This window comes from Bison bison, unplaced genomic scaffold, assembly GCF_000754665.1.
Source record: "Bison bison bison isolate TAMUID 2011002044 unplaced genomic scaffold, Bison_UMD1.0 scf7180017864029, whole genome shotgun sequence".
NCBI classification, from domain to species: Eukaryota; Metazoa; Chordata; class Mammalia; order Artiodactyla; family Bovidae; genus Bison; species Bison bison.
This window is the reverse complement of record NW_011494601.1, coordinates 232,698-241,998: the sequence shown is the minus strand read 5'-3', so window position 1 is coordinate 241,998 and position 9,301 is coordinate 232,698.

Sequence of the window (9,301 nt, the reverse complement as noted above, 5' to 3'; positions counted from 1 at the left end):
TGAAAGTGAAAGTGGAGAGTAAAAAGTTGGCTTAAAGCTCAACATTCAGAAAATGAAGATCATGGCATCTGGTCCCATCACTTCTTGGGAAATAGGTGGGGAAACAGTGGAAACAGTGTCAGACTTTATATTTTTGGGCTCCAAAATCACTGCAGATGGTGACTGCAGCCATGAAATTAAAAGACGCTTACTCCTTGGAGGAAAAGTTATGACCAACCCAGATAGCGTATTGAAAAGCAGAGACATTACTTTGCCAACAAAGGTCTGTCTAGTCAAGGCTATGGTTTTTCCAGTGGTCATGTATGGATGTGAGAGTTGGGCTGTGAAGAAAGCTGAGCGCCGAAGAATTGATGCTTTTGAACTTGGTGTTGGAGAAGACTCTTGACAGTCCCTCGGACTGCAAGGAGATCCAACCAGTCCATTCTGAAGGAGATCAGCCCTGGGATTTCTTTGGAGGGAATGATGCTGAAGCTGAAACTCCAGTACTTTGGCCACCTCATATGAAGAGTTTACTTATTGGAAAAGACTCTGATGCTAGGGGGTATTGAGGGCAGGAGGAGAAGGGGACGACAGAGGATGTGATGACTGGATGGTGTCACTGACCCGATGGATGTGAGTCTGAGTGAACTCCGGGAGTTGGTGATGGACAGGGAGGCCTGGCGTGCTGTGATTCATGGGGTCACAAAGAGTCGGACACAACTGAACGACTGAACTGAACTGAACTGAACTGAGGTGGTATAATCTACATGGAAAAAACCATTCTACCTTCTTTGTGGAGATTGGATTAGAGGGCTCACTCAGTGAATGCAGGTAAACCAAGTCAAATACTATTGAAGTTGTCCAGATGAGAGACATTCATAGATGGGGTGGGTTTGGTGGAGGGAAATAGATGCTATGAGCTATTATTAGAGGATAAATTAACAGAAAACGAAGAGTGAAAGTTGAGGAAGTGTTCATCAGCATCAGGCAGAAGATGAACGTCAATATTGTTTAGAATAGGAACATCAACCAGTAGAGAGGAGGATAACATTTTTAACATAATGAGAGTCATGTTAACAATTCTTTGTATTTAGTGGAAAGAAAAATTCAGGATGTCCAAGAATATTTTCCCTTATTCTGTCTACAGTTACCCATGAAAAAGTCCCCAAACATTTCTGACCTTTCAGCTTGCTGAAATAATGCACATGAAAATTCTTTTTAATATATATGTGTATAAGTATACATATGTATTGGATTGGATTACATAAATACACATGGTTATAACATATATTATAGCACATATATGCTATTTATTGCATTTTATATATTAATATGCATGCTATTACACTTTTACACTTAAATATTTTGTGTATTTTTGTCTTTCTTTCCTTCAAGGAGATCGTAGTCTGGCAACTGTTGAGCCAATATGCATACCAACACTAAGAAAAAATCTGGAAGCTATTTCCTAAATCTATTTCTTGACTATCTGAAAGTGAAGCATTAGTGATTTGATGTTTCTTATTTTTAAGTCGAGTGGATCATAGCCATGTTAATATATGGCTTTTAAAGTCTATTAAATATGAGTTCATCCTTATATGTGGCATGTTTAATATTTATAATTTTGCTAGGTTCCTTGTTGGATTCTCACCGTTGGCTATCCTTGGTGATATTTATAAAATGAGGTTAAAATCCACTAAGAAGGAATATAAGAAGAAAGTCCCAAGTTTGTATTTAGCTTTTGATACTCATCGTTAGGGTATGCAAATGGATAATAAGCCTTGTTAGCCAGGATCTGTGATCAGTGTCTTTCCAGCTCTACTGCTGGAATTTGTTTCTCTTCCCTTTTAAGATACTAAAACCACAAAGTATTTCTATGGTGTAGGCAAAATGCCCCATCTACCTAAGGAAACAAGGCTAACTCTAAGGATATTGTCTAGTGGGTGTACTAAAACATATTGTCTTTACTTGAGTTTTAGGATGCTGTGAGAAGGAAATACTGAGACAGAGTGAGAGATATGTGGATTCTTTCTTCTGATATCCGGGCATCTCCTGGGGATGTGGGAGAGGCCTTAGATAAGGAAGGGCTCAGATGGACTTCTCAAAGATACTGTAAACAGGCTTCTTGGAATTACCTGGGTAGGATCACCGCAAAGATGCCCAAGTGGATAAGAGTGACCATCATCATGCAGATGGAGGCTTCCTTGGTTTTTCTGAGCCTTGAGGTGAGTTGAGATCCAGTGGCAAGTCATATGACCTAATGATGGCAACCCCACTGTGGAGACTGAATTTAAATCAATGCTAGATTCCAGGTAAATGACCTGGCAATTAAGACTTAAATGAAGCCTGAGACCATGAGGACCAAAGGGCTGACCTAGCATCATAATAATAGAAGTAATTGCCGATATTTATTGAGTATTATTCTAAGCACTTTGCATGTATTTAGTAACTTAATCCTTATTTCACATAATACCTAAGAGTTAATTACTTATATTATCTTCAGTTTACAGATGAGGAAACTGAGTACAGAAAGGGTATGTAACTTTCTTGGCATTACACATCTAATGAAGAGCCAGGATTTGATGTAGACAGTCTGGTCCACTGTTGTTTAGTCGCTCAGTTGTGTATGACTCTTTGCGACCCCATGGACTGCCGGCTACCAGGCTCATCTGTCCATGGGATTTTCCAGGCAGGAATACTGGAGTGGGTTGCCATTCCTTTCTCCAGGTCTAGTCCATAGATAATGCAATACCCGCTGTGTGTGAGCAAGTCACCAGAGGCTGCAGCAAAGAGGCCAGGATAATTTAAAATGGCCAAACCTATCAGGGCTCCAAATCTGGCTCTCCACCTGCTTGTTTTTTCTGTAAATGTTTTATTGGAATGCAGTCATGATCATTTGTTTATGTACCATCAGTGACTGCTTTGGTCAGTGGCTACTTTGATGTGATAACACCAGAGCTGTGGCAGGGACCATATGGCATGCAAGACCTTAAATATTCTCAATCTGGCCGTTAGCAGAAAAAAGTTTGCCAACCCCTGCAGTGAACAAAAGGTATTCAAAACTCCAACCTGAGGGCATCCAAGAAGTGATATGGATTGAAGGAAATCCCCCAACTACATGAGGATAAAAAAAATACCCGTCTTTAATGCCTATCTGTATTCTGTTTTAGCTGAAAAAGCAGAATGAAGCATTTTACTGAAGAAAAACCCTGTGTTGCCTAAAAATACTCTTTATTTATTGGCCTGGCCTAAACTATAAATTATAAACCAGATTAAGACATTTAGTCAGGGGCTCTGGAAGAATGCCAGATAGTTACATACAAATAAAGAAGTCTACACATGTTAGTTTGGGGTTTAATAGATATTAGAAGTTACTATTCAGTTTTTTGTTAGTAAAAAGTCTTTTTTCCAAGATACCTACTAAGTATTTATGGGTAAAATGGAATGCTGCTTGTATTTACTTTAAATGCTACAGAAGAAAAAAAATGCATGGAGTATGGGGGAAAATATCCAGATTAATGACAGTTGTTGAAGCTAAGTGATGAATATGAGTGTTTCTTATACCATTTTTTTAATTTTTGTTTGTTTGAAAATGTTCATAATAAAATTTTACAAAATTTCTTAAGTTATTGAAGCAGATCCCGTATTTTCTCATTAGCTGAATGCATCATACGGTTCTCATGATATTTTTCCCTTATTGTCTTTGCCCTATCAGTAAAATAATGATAAATTGACTGGAAGCATCAATAGGAAAAGAGAGGAGAAGAAAACTGTTGGGCAATTAGAAATTATCTGACAACTTTGTTTTGTCCTGCTTGGCATCACTGCCTGTGTGAACTAAAGTATCAGAGTGGCTTCATTTTGATATTTGGCAAAACTAATACAATTATGTAAAGTTTAAAAATAAAATAAAATAAAAAATAAACTATCAGAGTGGCAAACTGCACAGAAGGGTCACAAATGAACACCTAATTCCCTCCCTGATTCTCCAGTTTCCTCAGTGGATAATGAAACGTTTGGGCTTCACATCAGCTCCTCTAAAAGTCAAGAAGATACACTCTGACTTAACAAACAGCTTTTGAAGAAGTTTTCCTGTTATTAAAAAGGGAGGTAAATATGCATAAAATAACTTTTATAGAAATTAATTTGAATATTAAATTTCATCAGCTTAGTAACTGTGTTGAGTTTTAACAATCATATCTAACACCTGTTAAAAACAAGGTTTCAGTATGTCAATCAAACTGACAACGCTGAAAAAAGAATCACAAAACTTTTCTTTAATGTGCTCCTCCACCCATTCCTGACACTATAATTTTCATTTTGATTTCAACTTTGATCCCCAAATTATATATATTCATGCCTTCTTAATTTTTGCATATTTTAAAATATATAATCTGTTTTTATATTTGAAGGAAATAAGGTTAATTTATGTTTTGAGTAATGACTGAGTTCCCTGTACCAGGAATTATTACAGGCATTGACAGAAGTAGCAAGAAACATAGCGGAGTCCTTCTTTTACCAACTTTATGTTCTAGACTTTTAAAATCATTATGTTTAATTCATCTACACCCTAACATATTTTTTTCTACTAACTCTACACATTCTGAAAGAAGGAAGTTAAAATGCTCTCTATAACTATATATCTTGTCAGAGTCCCCTTAAAACTTTATTTTTGAATTCTACTACATTAAGTTTCTATTTTTAGTAGTAGTAGTCAGTTCAGTCACTCGTGTCTGACTCTTTGCAACCCCATGGACTGCAGCACGCCAGGCCTCCCTGTCCATCACTAGCTCCTGGAGCTTACTCAGACGTGTGTTCATCCAGTCGGTGATGCCATTCAACCATCTCACCCTCTGTTGTCCCCTTCTCCTCCTGCCTTAAATCTTTTCCAGCATCAGGGTCTTTTCTAATGAGTCAGTTCTTCGCATCAGGTGGCCAAAGTATTGGAGCTTCAGCTTCAGCATCAGTCCTTCCAATGAATATTCAGGACTGATTTCCTTTAGGATGGACTGGTTGGATCTCCTTGCAGTCCAAGGGACTCTCAAGAGTCTTCTCCAACACAGCACTTCAAGAGCATCAATTCTTTGGTGCTCAGCTTTCTTTATAGTCCAACTCTCACATCCATACATGACTACTGGAAAAACCATAACTTTGACTAGACAAACCTTTGTTGGCAGAATAATGTCTCTGCATTTTAATATGCTGTCTAGGTTGGTCATAGCTTTTCTTCCAAGGAGCAAGTGTCTTTTAATTTCATGGCTGCAGTTACCATCTGCAGTGAGTTTGGAGCCCAACAAAATAAAGTCTGTCACTGTTTCCATTGTTTCCCCATCTATTTGCTGTGAAGTGATGGGAATGGATGCCATGATCTTAGTATTTTTGAATGTTGAGTTTTAAGCCTACTTTTTCACTCCCTTCTTTCACTTTCATTAAGGGTCTGTTTAGTTCTTCACTTTCTGCCATAAGGGTGGTGTCATCTGCATATCTGAGGTTACTGATATTTCTCCCGATAATCTTGATTCCAGTTTGTGCTTCATCCAGCCTGGCATTTCACATGATGTACTCTGCATATAATAGCATACAACTCTGCCCCTCTAACTTCCCTGATGGCTCAGATGGTAAAGCGTCTGCCTACAATGTGGGAGGCTTGGGTTCGATCCCTAGGTTAGGAAGATCCCCTGGAGGAGGAAATGCAACCCACTCCAGTACCCATGCCTGGAAAATCTCATGGACAGAGGAGCCTGGTAGGCTACAGTCCATGGGGTCACAAAGAGTTGGATACGACTGAGTGACTTCACTCACTCACTCACTCACTCACTCTGCATATAAATTAAAGAAGCAGGGTGACAGTATACAGCCTTGACATACTCCTTTTCTGATATGGAACCAGTCTGCTGTTCCATGTCCAGTTCTAACTGTTGCTTCCTGACCTGCATGCAGATTTCTCAAGAGGCAGGTCATGTGGTCTGGTATTCCCATCTCTCAGAATTTTCCACAGTTTGTTCTGATCCACATAGTCAAAGGCTTTGGCATAGTCAATAAAGCAGAAGTAGATGTTTTTCTGAAACTTTCTTACTTTTTCGATGATCCAGCGGATGTTGGCAATTTGATCTCTGGGTCCTCTGCCTTTTCTAAATCCAACTTGAACATCTGGAAGTTCATGGTTCACATACTATTGAAGCCTGGCTTGCAAAATTTTAAGCATTACTTTACTAACGTGTGAGATGAGTGCAATTCTGCAGTAGTTTGAGCATTCTTTGGCATTGCCTTTCTTTCAGATTGGAATGAAAACTGTCCTTTTTCAGTCCTGTGGCCACTGTTGAGATGTCCAAATTTGCTGGCATATTGAGTGCAGTGCTTTAACAGCATCATTGTATTAGTAGTAGTAATGGTAGTAATTGTTTGCCTTTATTTCTATTAATGTACCAGTTTATCCTGATTGGTAGTTGTAAGCTTAAATCTCACCTTGTCTAACATTGATATTGACAGTTTTATTATTACTAGTATTAATTAAAAGTATTACTATTATTGTTATTAATTTGGGGATTTGCTTTTGCCTGCCATCTTGTTGCCCACCTTCAGTACTTGCACCTATTGATGGTGACATGTTCATTGTTTTTTTTTTTTTGGCGGGGGAGGTGTGTGTAAATAGCATATTCTTGAGCCTCTTTTATAATCCAATCTAATACATTATCCTTTAATGTGAAAATTGACTTCACTTACCCTGAGTGTGATAATATGTATTATTTTATTCTTTCCATGTTTATGTTTGCTATTTATTTTACTTTTCATATTTTGTTTATTTTTGTCCTTTTTTATTTTCTTAAAAAAATTATCAAGTCATTATTTACTTCTTCTCCCCATTTGATCATTTAGGAGTTCTATTTTGTAACTCCATTAAAGGTTACTTTCTGCAGAAGAAAATGTCCGTGTTGAACTTTAAATGATGACTTTATTATAAACCACACCCATTTTACTAGTATTGTTTATACAAGGAAGAAAAAGTTATTGCAAGAAAATTTATACCATATTTACAGCTACATGTGGCTATTTATATTCAAATTAATTAAAATTAAAAACTCTATTTCTCAGTTCCACTTGTCACATTTCAATTTATCAAGAGTCACATGTGGCTTCTTGTTGTTTAGCCGGTAAGTTGTGTCTGACTCTTTTGCAACCCCATGGACTGTAACCCAACAGGCTCCACTGTCCATGGGATTTCCCAGGCAAGAATACTGGAGTGAATTGCCCTTTCCTTCTCCAGGGGATCTTCCCAACCCAGGTACAGAGCCTGCGTCTCTTGCATCGGCAGGGAGATTCTTTACTACTGAGCCACTAGGGAAGCCCTGTATGTGATTGCTGCTAAGTCGCTTCAGTCGTGTCCAACTCTGTGTGACCCTATAGACGGAAGCCCACCAGGCTCCCCCGCCCCTGGGATTCTCCAGGCAAGAACACTGGAGTGGATTGCCGTTTCCTTCTCCAGTGCATGCAAGTGAAAAGTGAAAAGGAGTCGCTCAGTCGTGTCCAACTCTTAGCGACCCCATGGACTACAGCCTACCAGGCTCCTCCATCCATGGGATTTAGTGGTACCATACTGCAGACTGCAAATTTAGAGAACACCACAGAAAATTCTACTAGACCAAAATGTTTAATAGATTATGCATATATTTTCTATACTACTTATACACATTTTGAATTATATGTAATAAGTTTGTTGGGGTTATTTTTAGGTTAAATATTAAAATTGATATATGAATTCAATTTTCTAACTCAAACATAAAAAGAGCAGAACAGCTGTACACACCAACCAGCTAAAATAACATCAGTGTCTTAAATGAAGGGTTATTTAACAATAAATCGTTTTAGTTAAGTCAGGATGTCCCAGGAGAGCTTCTTGCAAACAAACTAGCCAAGATTCAATTTCATGATGACAAGATTTCGAATAAGTTTAAATCTGACAAGGAAGGATCTTTGCCCCAATGTGCCTAATGTATATAGACTTAGCGTCCTTAAGATATCTGACTTGTAAATAGTCTGAAGCCTTTGCCAGTGTCTCAGTAACGGATTGTAATGACTGACTTACTGCAATGTATTCTCAAAGCACTTGTGTCAACAGTCCTTCTGTTTTTTTAAGGTTATTCATTAACTTTCAATGAAACATATGGCCTTTGGGTTCAGCCACAGTTTTATCTGAGGTTGAATCAAATAATCTGGAGACTCAACATTTTATTTCACTTTACTCGAATTAACAATCAAACATATATTTCTCTACTATATGACATGAGTAAGATGTATACTAGACTGTATTTTCTTCGTCATGACACTATCAAGGCACTACTATTTTCTCCCATACTTAATAAAATACACCTTAGAATAATTCTAATTTTTCTTACCACACGCACACACACACACACACATGCACAGAAGGACAAGTAATCTACCATGGTCCTCTCTTATCCTCTCCAGTTCGTCTGATGACTAATCATTATAATTTATTTGGCGTCTCATATCATACCTTGAGTATTGTTATCAGATAGGGCATATGACTTACAATTTTCTATGTCATTCCAATATTCTTTGTAATGTCAAAATTAGGAAAGCATTTCAACACTCTTCAATGGGAGAGGCATACAAATGTACTGTCTCCACTTGTAAATGTTTAGGTTGTTGTAAAGTTTGCTATTACAAGCAACAAAGTCATGATTAACATGTCCTTCCTCATGTAGTCATGAGTGTCTATGATACACTTCCAGGAATAGCAGTGTGGCATCGGTAAAGCTGTAGTGTCTTTGTTTTGTTAGGTAGTGCCAAATTGTTTTCCAGGGTCTCTACCCACAATCAGACCTCCTTCTGTAAATGTATCAGAATACCTGTCTTTCTATAGCTTTAAAAATAGACTACATTGTCAAACTTCTTTGGGATTTATTTTCTGTGCTATATTGTTCAGGTCCTGAAATGACTGTTATAAACTGTTCTCTAAAACTAATTTGAAAAGAATTATTTTATATTCTAGCACAATTTAAATACTGCTAGGATTATGTCTTTTAAAGATCTGATAGAAGTCTGCCGTGAAAACAAACTTCTGAGCCTGTTACTTTTTTGATTGGGGGACGTGTTCTTTGCAATTGCATGTATTTTGTCCATTTAGATTTTGAGTCTTGCTTTAATGACTTTGGTAATTTATGTTTTCTTAGATTCTTATTCATTTTATCTAGCTTTACTGATATGAAGGTTCTGGTTTTCAATATTATCTTTAAAAAATTGTGCTTTAAATTTGCTCTTTTTTTTTTTTTTTTCTCTAATTTTATTTTATTTTTAAACTTTA